The following is a 20,871-nucleotide window of genomic DNA, read 5'->3' on the forward strand; positions in this document are numbered from 1 at the left end:
GGGTCCACGGTCTGACTGGCAGTTACCGGCACGACAGGGAACCGGGGTCCACGGTCTGACTGGCAGTTACCGGCACGACAGGGAACCGGGGTCCACGGTCTGACTGGCAGTTACCGGCACGACAGGGAACCGGGGTCCACGGTCTGACTGGCAGTTACCGGCACGACAGGGAACCGGGGTCCACGGTCTGACTGGCAGTTACCGGCACGACAGGGAACCGGGGTCCACGGTCTGACTGGCAGTTACCGGCACGACAGGGAACCGGGGTCCACGGTCTGACTGGCGGTTACCGGCACGACAGGGAACCGGGGTCCACGGTCTGACTGGCGGTTACCGGCACGACAGGGAACCGGGGTCCACGGTCTGACTGGCGGTTACCGGCACGACAGGGAAACTGGGTCCACGGTCTGACTGGCGGATACCGGCACGACAGGGAACCGGGGTCCACGGTCTGACTGGCAGTTACCGGCACGACAGGGAACCGGGGTCCACGGTCTGACTGGCAGTTACCGGCACGACAGGGAACCGGGGTCCACGGTCTGACTGGCAGTTACCGGCACGACAGGGAACCGGGGTCCACGGTCTGACTGGCAGTTACCGGCACGTCAGGGAACCGGGTCCACGGTCTGACTGGCAGTTACCGGCACCGACAGGGAACCGGGTCCACGGTCTGACTGGCAGTTACCGGCACGACAGGGAACCGGGGTCCACGGTCTGACTGGCAGTTACCGGCACGACAGGGAACCGGGGTCCACGGTCTGACTGGCAGTTACCGGCACCACAGGGAACCGGGTCCACGGTCTGACTGGCAGTTACCGGCACCACAGGGAACCGGGGTCCACGGTCTGACTGGCAGTTACCGGCACCACAGGGAACCGGGGTCCACGGTCTGACTGGCAGTTACCGGCACCACAGGGAACCGGGGTCCACGGTCTGACTGGCAGTTACCGGCACGACAGGGAACCGGGGTCCACGGTCTGACTGGCAGTTACCGGCACGACAGGGAACCGGGGTCCACGGTCTGACTGGCAGTTACCGGCACCACAGGGAACCGGGGTCCACGGTCTGACTGGCAGTTACCGGCACGGCAGGGAACCGGGGTCCACGGTCTGACTGGCAGTTACCGGCACGGCAGGGAACCGGGGACCGCGGGCTGACTGGCAGTTACCGGCACGACAGGGAACCAGGTACCACGGTCTGACTGGCAGTTACCGGCACCACAGGGAACCGGGTCCACGGTCTGACTGGCAGTTACCGGCACCACAGGGAACCGGGGTCCACGGTCTGACTGGCAGTTACCGGCACCACAGGGAACCGGGTGCCACGGTCTTACTGGCAGTTACCGCACCACAGGGAACCGGGTCCACGGTCTGACTGGCAGTTACCGGCACCACAGGGAACCGGGGTCCACGGTCTGACTGGCAGTTACCGGCACCACAGGGAACCGGTGTCCACGGTCTGACTGGCAGTTACCGGCACCACAGGGAACCGGGGTCCACGGTCTGACTGGCAGTTACCGGCACCACAGGGAACCGGGGTCCACGGTCTGACTGGCAGTTACCGGCACCACAGGGAACCGGGGTCCACGGTCTGACTGGCAGTTACCGGCACCACAGGGAACCGGGGTCCACGGTCTGACTGGCAGTTACCGGCACCACAGGGAACCGGGGTCCACGGTCTGACTGGCAGTTACCGGCACCACAGGGAACCGGGGTCCACGGTCTGACTGGCAGTTACCGGCACCACAGGGAACCGGGGTCCACGGTCTGACTGGCAGTTACCGGCACGACAGGGAACAGGGTACCAAGGTCTTAGTGGCTGTTACCGGCGCGACAGGGAACCGGGTCCACGGTCTGACTGGCAGTTACCGGCACGACAGGGAACCGGGTCCACGGTCTGACTGGCAGTTACCGGCACGACAGGGAACCGGGTCCACGGTCTGACTGGCAGTTACCGGCACGACAGGGAACCGGGGTCCACGGTCTGACTGGCAGTTACCGGCACGACAGGGAACCGGGGTCCACGGTCTGACTGGCAGTTACCGGCACGACAGGGAACCGGGGTCCACGGTCTGACTGGCAGTTACCGGCACGACAGGGAACCGGGGTCCACGGTCTGACTGGCAGTTACCGGCACGACAGGGAACCGGGGTCCACGGTCTGACTGGCAGTTACCGGCACGACAGGGAACCGGGGTCCACGGTCTGACTGGCAGTTACCGGCACGACAGGGAACCGGGGTCCACGGTCTGACTGGCAGTTACCGGCACGACAGGGAACCGGGGTCCACGGTCTGACTGGCAGTTACCGGCACGACAGGGAACCGGGGTCCACGGTCTGACTGCCAGTAACAGCAACGACAGGGAACCGGGGTCCACGGTCTGACTGGCAGTTACCGGCACGACAGGGAACCGGGGTCCACGGTCTGACTGGCAGTTACCGGCACGACAGGGAACCGGGGTCCACGGTCTGACTGGCAGTTACCGGCACGACAGGGAACCGGGGTCCACGGTCTGACTGGCAGTTACCGGCACGACAGGGAACCGGGGTCCACGGTCTGACTGGCAGTTACCGGCACGACAGGGAACCGGGGTCCACGGTCTGACTGGCAGTTACCGGCACGACAGGGACCCGGGGTCCACGGTCTGACTGGCAGTTACCGGCACGACAGGGAACCGGGGTCCACGGTCTGACTGGCAGTTACCGGCACGACAGGGAACCGGGGTCCACGGTCTGACTGGCAGTTACCGGCACGACAGGGAACCGGGGTCCACGGTCTGACTGGCAGTTACCGGCACCACAGGGAACCGGGGTCCACGGTCTGACTGGCAGTTACCGGCACCACAGGGAACCGGGGTCCACGGTCTGACTGGCAGTTACCGGCACCACAGGGAACCAGGGGGCCACGGTCTCACAGGCAGGCACCGCCACCACAGGGAACCCGTTCCCACGGTCTGACTGGCAGTTACCGGCACCACAGGGAACCGGGGTCCACGGTCTGACTGGCAGTTACCGGCACCACAGGGAACCGGGGTCCACGGTCTGACTGGCAGTTACCGGCACCACAGGGAACCGGGGTCCACGGTCTGACTGGCAGTTACCGGCACCACAGGGAACCGGGGTCCACGGTCTGACTGGCAGTTACCGGCACCACAGGGAACCGGGGTCCACGGTCTGACTGGCAGTTACCGGCACCACAGGGAACCGGGGTCCACGGTCTGACTGGCAGTTACCGGCACCACAGGGAACCGGGGTCCACGGTCTGACTGGCAGTTACCGGCACCACAGGGAACCGGGGTCCACGGTCTGACTGGCAGTTACCGGCACCACAGGGAACCGGGGTCCACGGTCTGACTGGCAGTTACCGGCACCACAGGGAACCGGGGTCCACGGTCTGACTGGCAGTTACCGGCACCACAGGGAACCGGGGTCCACGGTCTGACTGGCAGTTACCGGCACCACAGGGAACCGGGGTCCACGGTCTGACTGGCAGTTACCGGCACCACAGGGAACCGGCGTCCACGGTCTGAGAGGCTGTTACCGGCACCACAGGGAACCGGGTCCACGGTCTGACTGGCAGTTACCGGCACCACAGGGAACCGGGTCCACGGTCTGACTGGCAGTTACCGGCACCACAGGGAACCGGGGTCCACGGTCTGACTGGCAGTTACCGGCACCACAGGGAACCGGGGTCCACGGTCTGACTGGCAGTTACCGGCACCACAGGGAACCGGGGTCCACGGTCTGACTGGCAGTTACCGGCACCACAGGGAACCGGAGTCCACGGTCTTTGACTCTGGCTGTTTACATCGGATAGTAAACCTGGTAAGACTGGACTCAAAAACTACAGAAATTGATACTAAGCTAAATGCATTGTATGACTGTACTTCAAGAATAAAATTGAACTGCCTATAATTAGTACCGAGCCTTGATTCTGGATCTTCAACTGTATTCTTGAACTTGGCTTGAAATGCCAGTAAGTGATTCATTACTATGAAATTTATTTAATTTTGATTTTGAACAATAGCCCTTGTTATAGTCAAAACTAAAAGGTCAACGAAGTTGCATCTGAAAATCTACAGAAAGGTAGGTAAATGAATATTATACAATGAATAAAAACAAGGCATATAAAATACCTTCACTGCTGTTATGGCACTGAAGCCGTGATGGCCTTAGCAGGCGTGTGGCATAATGCAATGGTACAATGTACAGGTATTGAATAGTGAAGGACCAACAGCCTACATTGTATTGACCTGCTGGTGATGCATCCATGTATAAAAATGTTCAGTACACACTGTTATCCCTTTAATCTTAAATTTTCCACAAAGATGGTGGACTGATTCAGATTTCAATGGTACCTTTTTTTTTTTTTTTTCCAAACTGACTCGTGGATGAACTGAGCACTACTACGTGGGTGCTCCTACTGAATAAAATATACTGGAATTTAGTGGGTCAAACAGTGTAGCTATTATTCCTCCAGTCTTAAAACTATTGTACGATTCACACAAACTCATTGGATCTAAAGTTGAGTGACCCATGATCCTTGCTAACTAATGAAATGTAAATGTGCACCGGTGAAATATTCGACACTACTTTTGGAAGTAAAGGCGATTAGACAGCACTAGAGATATTACCAATACAGAGGAAATTATGAACAACTGTCGGGGAAACTGAAGTGCGATTCAGCATAAATCCTAGCCACACATAATACATACGCCCCACTTTTTGGAGATGACACAGAAATGCACGTTTTATATTTAGTTATTTTTTAGTCTTTAGTTCGTTTCTTTATCTTAGTTCCTTTTCGATATGTTTTAACTTTAGTCTATTGTTTATAGTAATTTTCTCTTTCCAGTTTCCCATATCCTATTTTATTGTATCTCTTTCATAACCTAAGGTCTTGGCTACCTGGGACTAGATAATTATTCCTATTACTATTAAATACTAAATGAAAATGGCCTAGATATACAAATGCATAACTTACTGTCGTTCAAAATGGTGGACTACCATATCATTCAACTAGTAGCTACTGCTGCTGCTGCTGCTCTTACTACAGCACTTAGTCGTACAGTATTAACTGCCTACACACTGATCTGTGGTGACAGGATACCATGATCTCAATCTCGTAAACTGATAGGAAATAAAGGATATAAATGAGTAAAAAGCTATAATTTTACTGAATCAGTAAATACAATGTATAGTGTAATAAATATGTAACCTTGATTATGTACTAAAATTGTGCTAGTGCCTCTTAAATTTAATACTAATTTTAACCTAGGGCAGAGTAATTCCGGTACTGTTATGTGTTTGTCTCTCTCTGGACCCTACCTCATTATTAGGAAAGATAAGCCAAATGGTTTCCTATGAACCAGGAAACTATTTACTGTGCTGGGTGGTAACAAAACTATGGCATCTAGTGGTTTAGTGGGTAATAAAGGCCCTCTAACCAGATTCTGCTTGTGTCGGTTTATATCCAAGGCATGGTAGGCTTTATTGCTCCCGTAATGCCACTCGGGAATGAGTGAGGACTCTCAATTCTCCTCAGTTAAGGAAGCTCCCTAACACCTGTTCCTTAGTGATTTATTTTGGCATACGGGTGGCTGATATCGTTTTGTATGTTATTTAAGTAAAGTGATACTGGAAGGATTTATGTAGCACAGAGGCAAGAAAGGTGTAATAAGCGAATTAAATAGCTTTGGAAAAGGTGTTTGGCGATGTTAGAATGATATATGCTGCACAGAAGAGGACAGCAAGGTGTAATAAGCTAAATAAATCACTTGGGAAAAGTGCTAGGCGATTCTGGAAGGATTTACATGACAGACAGGGCCAAGGAGAGGGGGAGGGACAGCTGAGGACAATCCCCCTCCAAGAAAGTGTTCACGGAGAAAAATGTAATCGTACGCTGGCCAGAGTAACGACTTGTCTCCTAGTGCAGACTGGCCACACTAGGCTACTGGCAAATTACTGAAAATTTTGCCAACAGAAAAGCTTGAAAAACGATGTTAATGCAGACAGCAGTAAATTGTAAAGTTTAAATCACCACCATTATTTTTTGTTCAACTATTACGACACAACAGGTTATGTATTTCCGTTGTTGCTGCTTTGCTAACAAATGAGAAATAAACTTCATGAAATTTACATAAATAACCCTGTAATATGTATCATGTATTAAATTAAGTGCAATTCGCATTTATAAAGCACTGCATGAATACATGATAAATGACAGTACATTCGTACGTTAATGTTTCTTCCATTATTAAATGCTATTTCTCATTTTTCTTTACACAGTGTACTGTAATTTCCTTGATCCTATTATGGGGTCACGGTGGCTCAGTGGTAGAGCATCAAGCTCGTAATCGGGGGATTGCGAGTTCGAGTCTCGCACGGGACAGCCGTGCCGGGAGTGGTAGCACGCTCCTGTAACCTAGCGGGGCTATATGCTCCAATACAGGGTCTAGCCTGGGGGAACGCCATTTCTCCCATTTCTTGATGTTATTATGGTTGTTTTATAGAGAGGGAGGGGAAGGTGCTATGACGCACATTTGGCAGTACATCAATGTGCCGTGACACACTGATTAGGAAGCAGTCTAGCGGTGAGCTACATTTCGATTATACTGTAATATATTCAGCACAGCTTTCAGGGGAAGGCTGGCCCGTTGTCGAAAATCTTGCTCCGTGCCTGGTGATGGCTCTCGGCGACCCTAGACACAGAATATGACAGTAAGGTGTAATAGGCAAAATAAATCGCTTAGGATGTGTTTGGGAGCTTCCTTAACCGACGAAAATACATCATCAATAAGACAAAATTCTAAAAACAACCTCACCTCACTTCCGGTCACTCAAACTCATAAATCAAAATTCCAAAAGTATATCACAGTGCAAAAATTCTCACTCACCACAGCCCCTGTTGCCCAAAAAATATATATGAATGTTACTGAGGGAGGATTATTATGAGTCTAAAGGCCAACATTTCGAAAAACCTGATGGACATATTAACCACAGGATGGCTACCGTAATAAATTTCAAAATATATCTAAAAATATATATCACAATGTCCAAATTCCTTACTCCCCATTGCCCCTGTTACCTAGAAAATATACGGATGTTATTGATAATTTTTTTGTCTAAAGGCAAAATTTTCGAGGAAAAAACAAAAACAAAAAAACTGGACAATTTTGAACGTGCGATGACTGTGGGATGGCGCTGCCTAAACAAATATCAAAATAAAACCGAAAAAATAATATACAGTCAAAATTCCTTACCTACCAGATCCCCTGTTGCCTACAGGATATATAGATCCTGTGGATTTTTTTTTTTTTTTTTAAAGGGATTTGAAGGCCACAATTGGGGAAAATATAAAGCAAACACGTAAACATAGAATTACCCGGTCTTCACAAATTTCACAAATAAAAGCAAGAAAAAGTATATAATCAAAATTCCTTGCTTACCAGGGTCACTGTTGCCTAGATGATACATAAATGCTGCAGTCAAGGGGGTGTGAGGAGATTTGAAGGCAATAATGAAGGAAAATATGACGCACACACACAATACCGCCATCACCCCGCCGACGTGCCTGAACAAATTTCTGCTATGTATCTTTCTCAGTTAAAATTATTCAGTTATTCACTAATTTGTCTGTAATCATTAAAACCGTAATAATGTTAATATATAACTATGTAGATTAACACTCCTAAGTTTTGACAGGTGTCCCCACCTGATCGCAAAAATAAACTGAGCTTCGATTATTCTTTCCACATACATGTATCATTAATAAATATTTATGCATACTGTACAATATACTTGCTGATTAACGTACTAGGTGACCAGTTACTCCTCCCAAAGCGGCATTAACAAGAAAACCAGCCTCCCTTGGACTGGAACCCTTTAGGCCCGTATTCTCATCGCGCAAGGAAGCTCTCTCACACCTCCTTCGAACTATTTATTTTGCTTATTACACCTTTCTATCCTCATCTGTTACATATATCCTTCGAACATCGCCATACTCTGCATAAATGACGTACAAAAGGATATTAACAAGCCTTATTCACAAATAAATAGCTGAGGAAGATGTGCTGGGAATACGGGCCTCAGGTAGCATTACATCTAATGAGGGGATGGTGGATGCCCCTATCTACCACAAAATATCTATGCTCAATAAGATTTGAAACACATTTAAAGCAATAAGCCAAGAAATATAATTACCACCACCACCATCACCATCATCATTAGCATCATCATCACCACCATCCTCCCAATCTCTTTTCCCGCCAAATTTTTAAAAAGAGAAAGACATATTAACGAAAACAAACATATTTAATATACAAATCATACATATCACTGTTATGGCAGTCATAACACCTTTCATATATATATATATATATATATATATATATATATATTAAAATACCATCCGTGGTAACTGAGGGCACCACTACACCCTCAGGAGGAGACTATGGAGGGGTTTATGGCGCGTGCGCAACGTCCATACAATACGGACATAAGTCTCACTGGGCCGCGCCCCTATTCTTCGGAATGCGCCTGGCGCGACCATCCCAGTCCGAGTGCAGTACCTTTCGGCCGAGCTAGCCCTTGCTAGGATCGGGATGGAGCTGAAATACAGCTCCAAGCAGCACTCCAGTGATGGCTGGTAGCCGCACAAAATAAGAGATGGCTGGAAGCCTCTCTAATAATAAGGAGACAGCCTGTAGCCACTCCAACAACAAAGCAGCGGCCTGTAGCCACGCCCTTGTGACGGCTGGTAACCACATACTAAAAAGGCAATGGCCCATAGCCGTGCCCCCCAAAAAGGAGATGGCCTGTAGCCGCTCCAGGTGCTTCTGAACCTCCCTGCAGAACCCGTGACGGCCTGAAGCCGCACGCGGGGAGAGAACGGTACGCACCCTCTCCTTTGGCAGTTGCCTCAGAGGTCATGACACCGGCAACAGCCTGTAGCCACGCCAGTAGGCAGGATACAGCCTGTATCCGCTCCTCGCCCACATGTCACCCTCCATATGGGACATCGGCGATGGCCTGTAGTCACCCCTGTAGTCAAGCAACGGCCTGTAGCCGCGCTTTGTCTGTGGTTCCGTCATGGAGTAGGGCCCCGATGATGGCTGGAAGCCGCACCGACAGCAAAGGGACAGCCTGTAGCCACCCTCTGTCTGTTACCCATGGGAACTCGGCAACGGCTGGTAGCCACGCCAGGGAGGGACGCCACCAAAGCCCCTCGCCCTCTGTGACTCCACAGCATGAGGGCGACCTGCGATCAGCCCTGCCTAACAGTGGGAGCACAGGCCGCTCCTCTGTCCACCCAGACTGAGGCAACCTCCAGGAGGAGGACTTCCACCCAGAGAACTGGTGGAGAAGCCCATTGTTATCCCTGGGGTTGTCCTCCATCCAGTCAGCCCCCGAGGAGGACCCCCACCTGGCAGACTCCTGCTGAGAGCGATGCCACAGCCCCACCCTGACAGTGGTGCAGCAGGAAGAAGACCGCAGCCGACAGACCCTCAAGGGTGCCCCCAGGACCCTGGGGTGAGACCTCTCCCCTCCCCGACATAGGCAACACCCTTCCCTCACCAGGCGCCTGCTGGAGTGCCTACAGAACCTGTTTGGTCCCAGCCCTGAGGGCCAGACCCTAGTCCCCAGCCCCAACAATGAGGGGCCCTTCACCACACCCAACCATAGCCCTTGATGAGAGACGGCGCCCCTGCAAGTTGTCCCGTGGCCGCGGGAGGAAGGGACTCCTGAAGGGACTCCACCTACACCAGGCCGACAACTGTGAGTCCCCAGGCCCTCCCCTTTCCCCTTGCCCCGACCAGTGATTGTGATACCCACAGCCAGAAAGTGAGAGGCAAAGACTGGGCAGTGTAGATAAGCAGCGAATTCCAGTGCCAATGATAATGACGCTTGTGACAGTGCATACCCACCTTGTGCAAAACGAGAGGCAATGCTCGGTGTCATAATAATAACTCTTGCAACAGTGCATATCCATCTTGTGTAAACCGAGAGGTAAAATCCAGCTTGTGTAAACCGAGAGGTATATATATATATATATATATATATATATATATATATATATATATATATATATATACATTCATAGAAACAGAGTGAGTACCAGAATAAGGACTCTTGAACTATCCCATGCACAGTAAAACCCATATTTCACCCTCTCACTGTGAAACGAGCCTCATATACAAGGACTGTGAAACTGTGTAATACCGGTACCTATTTACCCAGACTGAGCCCATTGTCTATCTTGTATCCTGCGTGATACACGTAACCCATCTCCTGGCCAGTGTATTAACTTTGTATAGCATATCATGTGAATTGTCTTCCCGTTTTGTAGCAGAGAATTTGCTAATACTCGTGTAAGGTTGTTGCCCTGTGTTTTTATGCTCTGTTCCTCTCATACGGTGTCTAAGCTCCTGTCTAGAAAGGGAACCCAGCTATACCCTGGGCATTCTTAGGGCGGGAAACCGACTTAAAAACGCCTAGCATAACATATATATATATATATATATATATATATATATATATATATATATATAGATATATATATATATATATATATCTATATATATTTTGTTACGGAACAGAGAAAGATAATGTACACATTAAGTGAGAATACTAAGAGTCACTACTGTCCCGTAAAGTTTCAGGTTCAAAACAAAAGAGTTAGGTAAAATTACAAGTTAAAGTTTAATGCACAAACTAACAACAAAACATTCAAGACTCATAAGGATAATGTAATGGCAAAAAACAGGTTAAATATATGGTTAACTGCAATAGCCTCTATTAACACGAAATTAGCAAGAGTAAATTTAACTAAGTCAGCCCTGATAAAATGAAAATACACTGGGTAATGCTCAGTTAATGCAAGATAAATTATTACAGATACAAAATATTATTAATGATGACTGACATAAAGAACCCTACATGAATTACAAAAACTTCACTAGGCCCACAAATTAAACCTATGCTATACAGTACAAGAACAAAATGCAACAACACTCATACTCAAATTACACAGCTGCTAGGTTGGAGACTTCCTGAGCACTCAATAATAACTGTACAGGGGAGGACAGAGATGTGAACGAAATGAGGAGTAGATCTAAGTGGCAATAATGCAGAGACTGAGCTTATTATATAGGGGCCAGCAGAGCTTGATACAACTTGTAAGAAGGACGTGCAAATGAAGCCATGGGGACAAAGAGCTGAAAATCCTGCTCTGAACAACAGAAAGGACGACTTACTCTACTATAACGGTAGAAGGGGGGGACTGAGGCAGAACACGCTCGTGATCAAACATGCAGCATACTGTGCGTTAAAATTACACAAAGGATGATGAAATCATAGGCTATGTAACACCTCCCCACAAAGAAAAAGAAATTTACAAAGGAAATTTCTTATTACTCTAAAACAATCTGTATATGGCATTACAGAACACGCAAAAGTCTTTCCTAATGTTACAAAACATGAGATCTCCCTAGCACGTTCAGTCATAGGTACTTGCCAGTATCCCTTTAACAAATCAAACTTACTTATGTACCTAGCCTTTCCGATCTTGTCTATGCAATCTTCCACACGAGGGAGAGGGTAAGTGTCTGTTTTGGTTATCTGATTAACACGTCTGTAGTCAATGCAAAGCCGCTGTGACCCACCTGGCTTAGGGACAAGAGTGACAGGATAACTCCACTCGCTCTGACAGGGCTCAATCATCCTGTGGTCCAACAGGCAGCCAAGCTCCTTCTGGATGAGAGGAACCCTCACTGGGTTCACACGGCAAGGAGGCAGTTCAATTGGCTTTGCGTCTCCAACATCGACACCATGCACCAACACAGTGGCCTTTCCTGGAGTGGCACGGAAGACTCGCGGGCACTCCCGCAGCAATGCCGAAAACTCCTGCCTTTCCTCGGGAGGTAGATGAGAAAGCCCAGTCCGGAGATCATTCATGATATCAGGACTCTTCCCCAAACTATCACTCAGGCTCATACTGCATGGGAGAGCTTCACTTGCAGACTCGGGTGGAACAGCTACAGTGCAGACTGGATTATTTTCGTCCCGCCTGTGATATAACTTTAGCATGTTGATGTGACATAGTTGCTTGTTCTTTCTACGATCTGGTGTGGCGATGACAAAGTTGACATCACTGAGTTTCTTCTCCACGAAATAAGGACCACTAAACTTGGCTTGAAGAGGTTGCCCATGAACTGGTAGCAGAATCAAAACCTGATCTCCTGGCTGAAAGTGGCGTAACCTGGACTTCTTATCATACCAAGTCTTCATCTTCTCCTGAGCAGCTCCTAAATTCTCTCTCGCCAGCTGTAAAGCAGTGGACAGCAGTTCTTTGAACTTCATCACATACTCCAGCAGGTTGATGTCATCTTCCTCCAACAGCCAGCATTCCTTGAGTAGCTTAAGGGGTCCTCTTACTTCATGGCCAAACAGTAGTTCAAAAGGTGAGAAGCCCAGTGATTCATTTGGAGATTCTCTTGCGGCAAATACAACGAATGGAAGACCTTTATCCCAGTCTTTCTGATGTTCCAAACAGTATTTCTTGAGCATCGATTTGAGTGTTTGATGATATCTCTCCAACGCTCCTTGGGTCTGGGGATGGTAAGCTGAAGACGTGATCTGGGAGATGCCCAACTCTTTCAGAGACTGCTTGAAAACATTTGACATGAAATTACTTCCTCGGTCTGACTGTACCTCCTTGGGCAGACCAAACTTTGTGAAGAACCCTAGCATTTCCTTAACCACGTTCTTTGCTGAGATATTTCTAAGTGGAATGGCTTCAGGATAACGAGTAGCCATATCAATCAGGGTCAACACATAAGAAAATCCTGAAGACGTCTTAGGAAGAGGGCCCACAATATCCACCAACACACGGGTGAAAGGCACCTCAAAAGGAGGAATGGGAACTAGAGGTGCAACCTTTTCGGTCTGATTACACTTCCCCACAACTTGACAGGTGTGACAAGACTTACAATACCAGGAAACATCCCTGAAGATACCTGGCCAGTAGAAGTGTTTCAAAATGCGTGCCACAGTCTTCCTCACTCCAAGGTGTCCTGCCAAACTGGAATCATGAGCCACTCTAATGATATCCTGCCTACAAACACGAGGGATGACAACTTGATGTACAACCTCCCATTCACAGTCGGCTGATGCTGTTGGGGGTCTCCACTTCCTGATAAGTACTCCTGACTTTACATAATTACAAGTAGAAGCACCGGCTGACTTTTCTTCACTGTAAGCAGAGTTAGCTAGACCTTTCATCTCAGGGTCAGCAACCTGCAACTCAACCAACTCTTGACGAGACAAATTATCAACACTACGGGGTACTGCCTCATCTGGTGAGTGGTCCAAATTAGCAAGAAAAGTGTCAGCTAGGATAACATCATCATCATCATTATCCTCTAAATCACCAGTAACTTTAGACTTAGCCCTAGTGGCAGCACATGCAGGGAACACATCAGGGACATCACAATCCTGGGACACAGCCACTGGCTCACCAGACAACTGAGGAGCTGGACACACCTGACTTCCACCAATATCATTTCCAAGTAAGAAAGTTACACCTGACATTGGGAGTGTCTCAACCAACCCAACCATAACGGAACCATTAACAAAACCAGACTCTAAATTCACTCTGCACAGAGGGACAGAGAAGTAATTATTCCCTACACCTTGTAAGATTACAGTTTCATCAGAGGAATTAACATTAGAGCCTAGAACACTGGTCAGCATAAGGGATTGGCAAGCACTTGTATCACGATATGTTTGAACTGATTTCCTGTCATTACTGTCCAGAGGACTGACAAAACCATCGGACAGGAAATTAGCACATGAACTCTTGAGAGTGTCACCCACGTTACTGCTCAAAAGAGGAGCTCCATCATGAGAATTTAAGTTACCCCTCAAAGCAGGTTCAGTTAACTCAGCTAAAGAATTATGGGAACTCTCAAGGGTGGACACTAGACCAATTGACTGAATATTTAAAGACTCCTTTTTGTTCACATCACGCTGTCTCCTGAAACATCTCTCCGTAGTATGACCAAGCTTACTACAATAAGTACATTTACTTTTCTGAAATCTAGAGGTGAAGCTGGTATTTACTTCCTGAGAAACATCATCTTTATTCTCTTTCCTGTTACCTGTACTCTGAGTAGAGGCAACGTACTTACTCTCAGCTTTCCCTTTTTCTCTAGAATATCTCTTGTGAGTGAGAACATATTCATCAGCTAAAACTGCAGCATCAGACAAATTATCTATTCTTTTCTCATCGAGATATAGGCTTACATCTTTATTAACACACCTTTTGAAGTCCTCCAGCAAAATCATCTGCTTAAATTTACCAAAATCAGAATCCACATTCTTAGAATTTAACCACTGCTCTAACAGATCTTCTTTGATTTTTGCATACTCAACATGGGATTGCTTATCTTGCTTATAAGTTGTCCTAAATTTTACTCTATAGGCTTCAGGAACAAGCTCATAGGCCTTAAGAATCAAGCTCTTAACTACATCATAATTATCAGATTGATCCTGAGGCAAAGATGCATAAGTTACTTGAGCTTTACCGGTGAGAACAGTTTGAAGGAGTACTGGCCAATACTCCTTGGGCCAACTAAAACCTGTAGCTACCCTCTCAAACAACTGAAAATACTTTGTTAAATCAGATTCATTAAAAGGAGGGACAAGTTTAACATTTTTAGCCACATCAGAATCATCAGAGCTAGATGATCCAGTTCCACCTTGTTTCATGCGATACTCATGGTTTGCCTGAATCCTTGCAAGTTCAATTTGTGCCTGAGCCTGTACCTGTGCCTCTTGAATACGAGCATTTGCCTGAAATTCAGCCTCCTTAACACAAGCCTCCTTAGCCTGAGACTCAGCCTCCTTAGCACGTGCTTGAAATTCAGCTTCCTTCACACGAGACTCCGCCTCCTTAGCACGAGCCTCCTGCAGGGCTAGCTGTAACTTAGCTAATTCAATCTGCGTTTGCTCATTTGGAGGAGTTACATTAAACAAGCTCTTATTAATCATGCCAACAATTTGATCTTTAGAATGATGAGAGTGAACTGCAATTCCCAATTGTTGAGCAACAAGCTTAAGTTCATTCTTTGTTCTGTTTTCTACATCACACACGGTTTGCACATTTGACAAAAAATCTTTAGCTTCATCAAGTGTAGTAATAGTAGACATCATGAATAAGTAACAGTCACAAAATATCAAGCAATATCCTTATGATAATATCCTGAATATCCTGATGAGAGGTCGCCAAATTTATGTTATGGAACAGAGAAAGATAATGTACACATTAAGTGAGAATACTAAGAGTCACTACTGTCCCGTAAAGTTCCAGGTTCAAAACAAAAAAGTTAGGTAAAATTACAAGTTAAAGTTTAATGCACAAACTAACAACAAAACATTCAGGACTCATAAGGATAATGTAATGGCAAAAAACAGGTTAAATATATGGTTAACTGCAATAGCCTCTATTAACACGAAATTAGCAAGAGTAAATTTAACTAAGTCAGCCCTGATAAAATGAAAATACACTGGGTAATGCTCAGTTAATGCAAGATAAATTATTACAGATACAAAATATTATTAATGATGACTGACATAAAGAACCCTACATGAATTACAAAAACTTCACTAGGCCCACAAATTAAACCTATGCTATACAGTACAAGAACAAAATGCAACAACACTCATACTCAAATTACACAGCTGCTAGATGGTTGGAGACTTCCTGAGCACTCAATAATAACTGTACAGGGGAGGACAGAGATGTGAACGAAATGAGGAGTAGATCTAAGTGGCAATAATGCAGAGACTGAGCTCATGATATAGGGGCCAGCAGAGCTTGATACGAGTACAACTTGTAAGAAGGACGCGCAAATGAAGCCATGGGGACAAAGAGCTGAAAATCCTGCTCTGAACAACAGAAAGGACGACTTACTCTACTATAACGGTAGAAGGGGAGGACTGAGGCAGAACACGCTCGTGATCAAACATGGAGCATACTGTGTGTTAAAATTACACAAAGGATGATGAAATCTTAGGCTATGTAACAATATATATATATATATATATATATATATATATATATATATATATATATATCCAACCACTTCCTCTTCTCCACACCCATCCCCCACTACCCCTTCCCTATCTTCTCCCGTCCTTTCATCACATCCCTCCCACTCCACCTTCCCCCATCTAATACCCCCTTCACTACTCCTCCTCCCTCCGAACAATACACCACCCTCTCCATTTTCTCAACAACGGACAAAGGCCCTTTTTGGAATGTGTGTGTTTGTGTGTGTGTGTGTGTGTGTGTGAGAGAGAGAGAGAGAGAAAGAGAGAGAGAGTCCCCCACCACACTCCCACCCCTCGCACTCCCCACCCCTCTCACCACACGCCACCTCCCCTCCTTCCCCCACTCTTCAACCCTTCCCCCTCCTCCCACTTCTCATCCCTGCCCCTCCTCCCACATCTCATCCTTCCCCCTCCTCTCACAACCCTCCTCCCAGCAACACACACGGACCCTGTTCAAGACGTGTCCGAGACGGCGCCACCTCGACGATGCTGAATAAACGAATAAATGCTAATCTCAGACCTTTGACCCTGACCGACGACCTTTGACCTCCCTCTCTCTCTCTCTCTATCTATCTATCTCTATCTATCTATCTAGCTTAACTCATGACCCATCAGACCAAATCCCTCTCATAACTGACGTTTATTTTCATAGGAAGAACATACGGGGAATATTCTGCACGTCTCCTGTCCCGAAAAAAAAAAAAAATCTTTTGGTAACTATTTTCCTCTCGTCATCAACTTATTTTCCCAATACCGAGAGGCATGGGAGAATTTTGCACTACTGGATGCCTTCATGTGGTGACAATGATATAGTTGGGTGGCTCCACTGCCTGGTTATACAAACGTTCCTCATCTCCCTCGCTATCCCCCGAAAAGAGTATACTGTACAGTAGTGGACTGCAAAAGAACATCAGCCTGCGGTCAACTGATTTCAACACTGAGATGAACCTTAGGCTACAACAACAACAACAACTACTACTACTACTACTACTACTACTACTACTACTGCAACTACTACTACTACTACTGCAACTACTACTACTACTACTGCAACTACTACTACTACTACTATTACTATTACTACTGCTACTACTACTACCATCACCACCCGTACACTCGTACTGATACTACAACTACTACCATTACCACAACCACTACTACTACTATTACTACTACCAAACTTGGTAACATTTTCTTCCATTTGCACCTTCACATAGCTCAGTGGCAGAAGAAGAATGCTAAGTTATGCTGAGTGTTTTTAGGCCGACTCCTCGTACTAAAAACACTAGCTACTGAGCGGGGTCCTCTTTCCGGACCGGAAGTAAAGCACCAACAAAGGAACAGGACATAAAAACTAGGCAGTCCACCTTTAACACATCTATTACCTTAATTCTAACACCGTGACAATATTACATAGAATGATATTCTGGACAGGGGGTACAGATATACAAAGTTACGTTGAGATAGCACGGGATATTTACACACACTGTAATTACACTTTACAATGGGTTAGGGTTCTATAAGTGCATGTGACTGTCTTTCATTAAAGTCCAAAAGGTTTTAGTTCACTGACACAAGAGGGATATATAGGCTTAATGGCCCAGGGGAGGAATATTACTATAAAGAACAGGGGGAGCAGATCACTACAATTGACTTTTTGGGCTCAGCGCGGTGACTCTCGCCTGTGCGTACACTGGTAAGGGGGAACTCCTCTATTCTGGGCTGGGGGAACAACACTAGATTCACGGGTCCAGAATTATAGTCTTTAATAAAGGGAAAGTAATCACGGGCACTTATAGATGGGATCCCTCTTATTCACTCTGTCACTGTATCACTGTCCCTGTTTCACTTTCTCGGATGTAGGAGGGGATGTCACTAATCTTGCCCGTTTTTCTGGGGCGATATCACTCTGTCACTTTAAGGGGACCTCCGGGGGCTCTACCCGTGGCGGGAATCACCATACCCGCTGGGAGGAGACTCGACCTGGGTCCGATCCACTGAGGCATTGCAGGGAGACCCTCTTGCCTGGAGTCTCGACCTGTTGTAGACCCTCCTCTCTGGTCCCGTCGTCACAGTGCAGGGAGACCCTCTTGCCTGGGGTCTCAACCTGATGTAGACCCTCCTCTCAGGATCTCGTCGTCGTGGTGCAGGGAGGCCCGTCTATGTGGGGCCTCGACCTGGTGTGGTGGCCCTCAGGACTGGAGCCAAACACGTGAAGAAGTCGTGTCTGGCGTCGGAGGTTCTGAGGCAAGAGGAGGACAGCATTGGTAAGCTGCTGGGCTCGCCTGGGGGTCCGGGAACTGTGGAGGTCTGTCAGGGGACGCGCCATCAGGTGTGGGCTGCGGCCTCATCTCCTGCTGGTGCCTGGGGGAGACAAGAATCTCCCGGGAGTGGGAGGTAGGTCCCGACTGGGACTGGGTCTTTGCTCGGGGGACACCTTCAGGGCAACTCTGCCGGGTGGTGTCCAGCTACTCATGCAGGAGTTGGCTGAAGATAGAGGACACACGGAGGCCGTGTTCTCTCTCTTACACAGGGAGGGTAGCACAGAGGCGACTCTCTCTCTCTTGTCTCCGACACAGCCGTGGCGCCAGGTCGATCGGCCCTAGGACCCACTTTTGGCTTTATACAAGGGGCTCTTACCCTTGGGGTGGCTAGGGGTGTTGGCCCCTTATAGTTCACTATTGGGCCTCCTGCCCTGTTTGTGATAGAGGGTATTTCTCCCTCACAGTTCACTAAAGGACCTCCTGTCCTGGTAGTGGCAGAGGGTATTTCTCCCTCGTGGCTCACTGTGGCAGAGGGTACTGGCCCCTTGTGGCTCACCAGAGTAGCGGCAGAGGGTGGTGTTTCCTCGTGGCTCACTGTGGCAGAGGGTACTAGCCCCTCGTGGCTCATCAGAGTAGCAGCAGAGGGTGGTGTTTCCTCGTGGCTCACTGTGGCAGAGAGTACTAGCCCCTCGTGGCTCACCGGAGTTGTGGCAGAGGGTGGTGTTCCCTCGTGGCTCACTGTGGCAGAGGTGCGAACATCTCGTGGCTCACCAAGGGACCTCCTGCCCTTCTAGGGTGAAGCTGTGGTCGTCACCACAATACTACTAGGGACTGATTTTATATCAGTCCCACCCCACTGCTGTCGATGGTCAACCCGCTGTTTAAGTTGTTGCGGATCTAGGCTCACCTGGCGTTGGGGCAGTTATGGGGAGAAGGGGCACAGGTCAGTGGTGGTTGGATGACCCTTTTGCCCTGGGTCATTAACCTGTCCGTTATCTCCTCCTCGGGTGGTGAGGTGGTGGTGGCCCGGTGGTGGTGTGGGGGGTGGCGGGGCGGAAGGTCCGGCCGTGGGCATTTTACTAAGGTTCTACATTTCTTACCAGCACTTCTTCAAGACTAGAATCACATCCCAGTGTAAATTCATTTGTAAAACTCAGCATTCAATGTGGAAAGATTATAATTTTGAACCAAGTTAGAGTAAAAAGAGAACAGTTCCACTCATGAAAATTAATGACAAATTACTATCAATTATTGTCTTAACTACGGCTTCGTTTACAAGGATAAGAGAATATATAACGTGTACTCTGTAAAAAAAAAAAAAAAAAGAAAAAAAAATCATAGTTCTCTCTAATTAGGGACAAAATTTCCCTAGTATTTCACATCTATTCCCCCCCCTGCAGGTTAACCCGTCACGTCCCGAGCTATTTCGCACCTCTGACACTCCCCAATCCCGAGGTATTTTCAATTTTTTTTTTTTTGGCTAAAACCTCTGCTTTTGGTGAGAAACATTGAAAATTCATAGAGAAATCGCTCACCTGAGGTTTAAAATACTCGATCCAGGTAGGAGTACCTCCTTACCTGACTGTGTTTTCTAACAGGCTGGCACCAAAGAAAACGAGTTCTATGGGAGGATAACTATTTCACACAACTCATAAACGGTATTTATTTATTTACTTGGTACGAATTTATGTAGTATGAGAGTATATTGGTTTTCAAGCAGTAATATAGGCATTATAAGCATTGTTTCACTCACTAACTCATCACCATACCTGACCTTCTTTTGCCACATTACCTGATCATTATTTCTGACTGTTTCTTCTTCTAATGCTATGTAAACTTTGTCCTCCACATTGTCATCGATTGGGGAATCACTCTGGCCCTGAATATCTTTACTGGCCAGGTCACTGGTAACAGGTGAATTGCTGAGACAATGGCGTGAGGGGGGGAGGGGGCAGGTTATGCGGTGTAAGGCATTGTCCCTGCTTGGCATCTTGTAGAGGAATAGAGGAAGGTGTCCTGTGTACATGCACGAAAAATCTCACGCGAAAATTGAAAATTGTGCAAATTAGGGACTTTGCAATTGCACGACGTACCAGTACGTCACCGGGACTGGCAAATGCAAAATGTTGCAATGTGCCCATACGTCGACGGGACGGGGTGGGTTAATATTCCAAAACTGAGAGGTTTTTAATGTTTCTCCGCCCATAGATAAAAAATATATATATATTTTTTTATATAACGCATCAGGGAGGAAAGTAATGAACATGGCCTAAGTATGAAGCAAACGCAGTGGCACAGCAGGTGAACTTATTGTATACTCCTGACTCCCTTCAAACGTACTCGTGTTATCTAGGGCAAACATAAATCACCCATGCCACACACTTTTCAATGCGTTTAATACTTTCATTGTGACGATTTTCTTTGGTTTCACTCTTGCTGCTTCCTGACTATTTTTTTCAGTTCTAAGGAGACGTCGTGCAGTGGAGGCTTTAGCTA

The sequence above is a fragment of the Coenobita brevimanus genome, chromosome 46 (genome assembly GCF_032717465.1).
Source record: "Coenobita brevimanus isolate Jiangsu-jjx chromosome 46, ASM3271746v2, whole genome shotgun sequence".
NCBI lineage: Eukaryota > Metazoa > Arthropoda > Malacostraca > Decapoda > Coenobitidae > Coenobita > Coenobita brevimanus.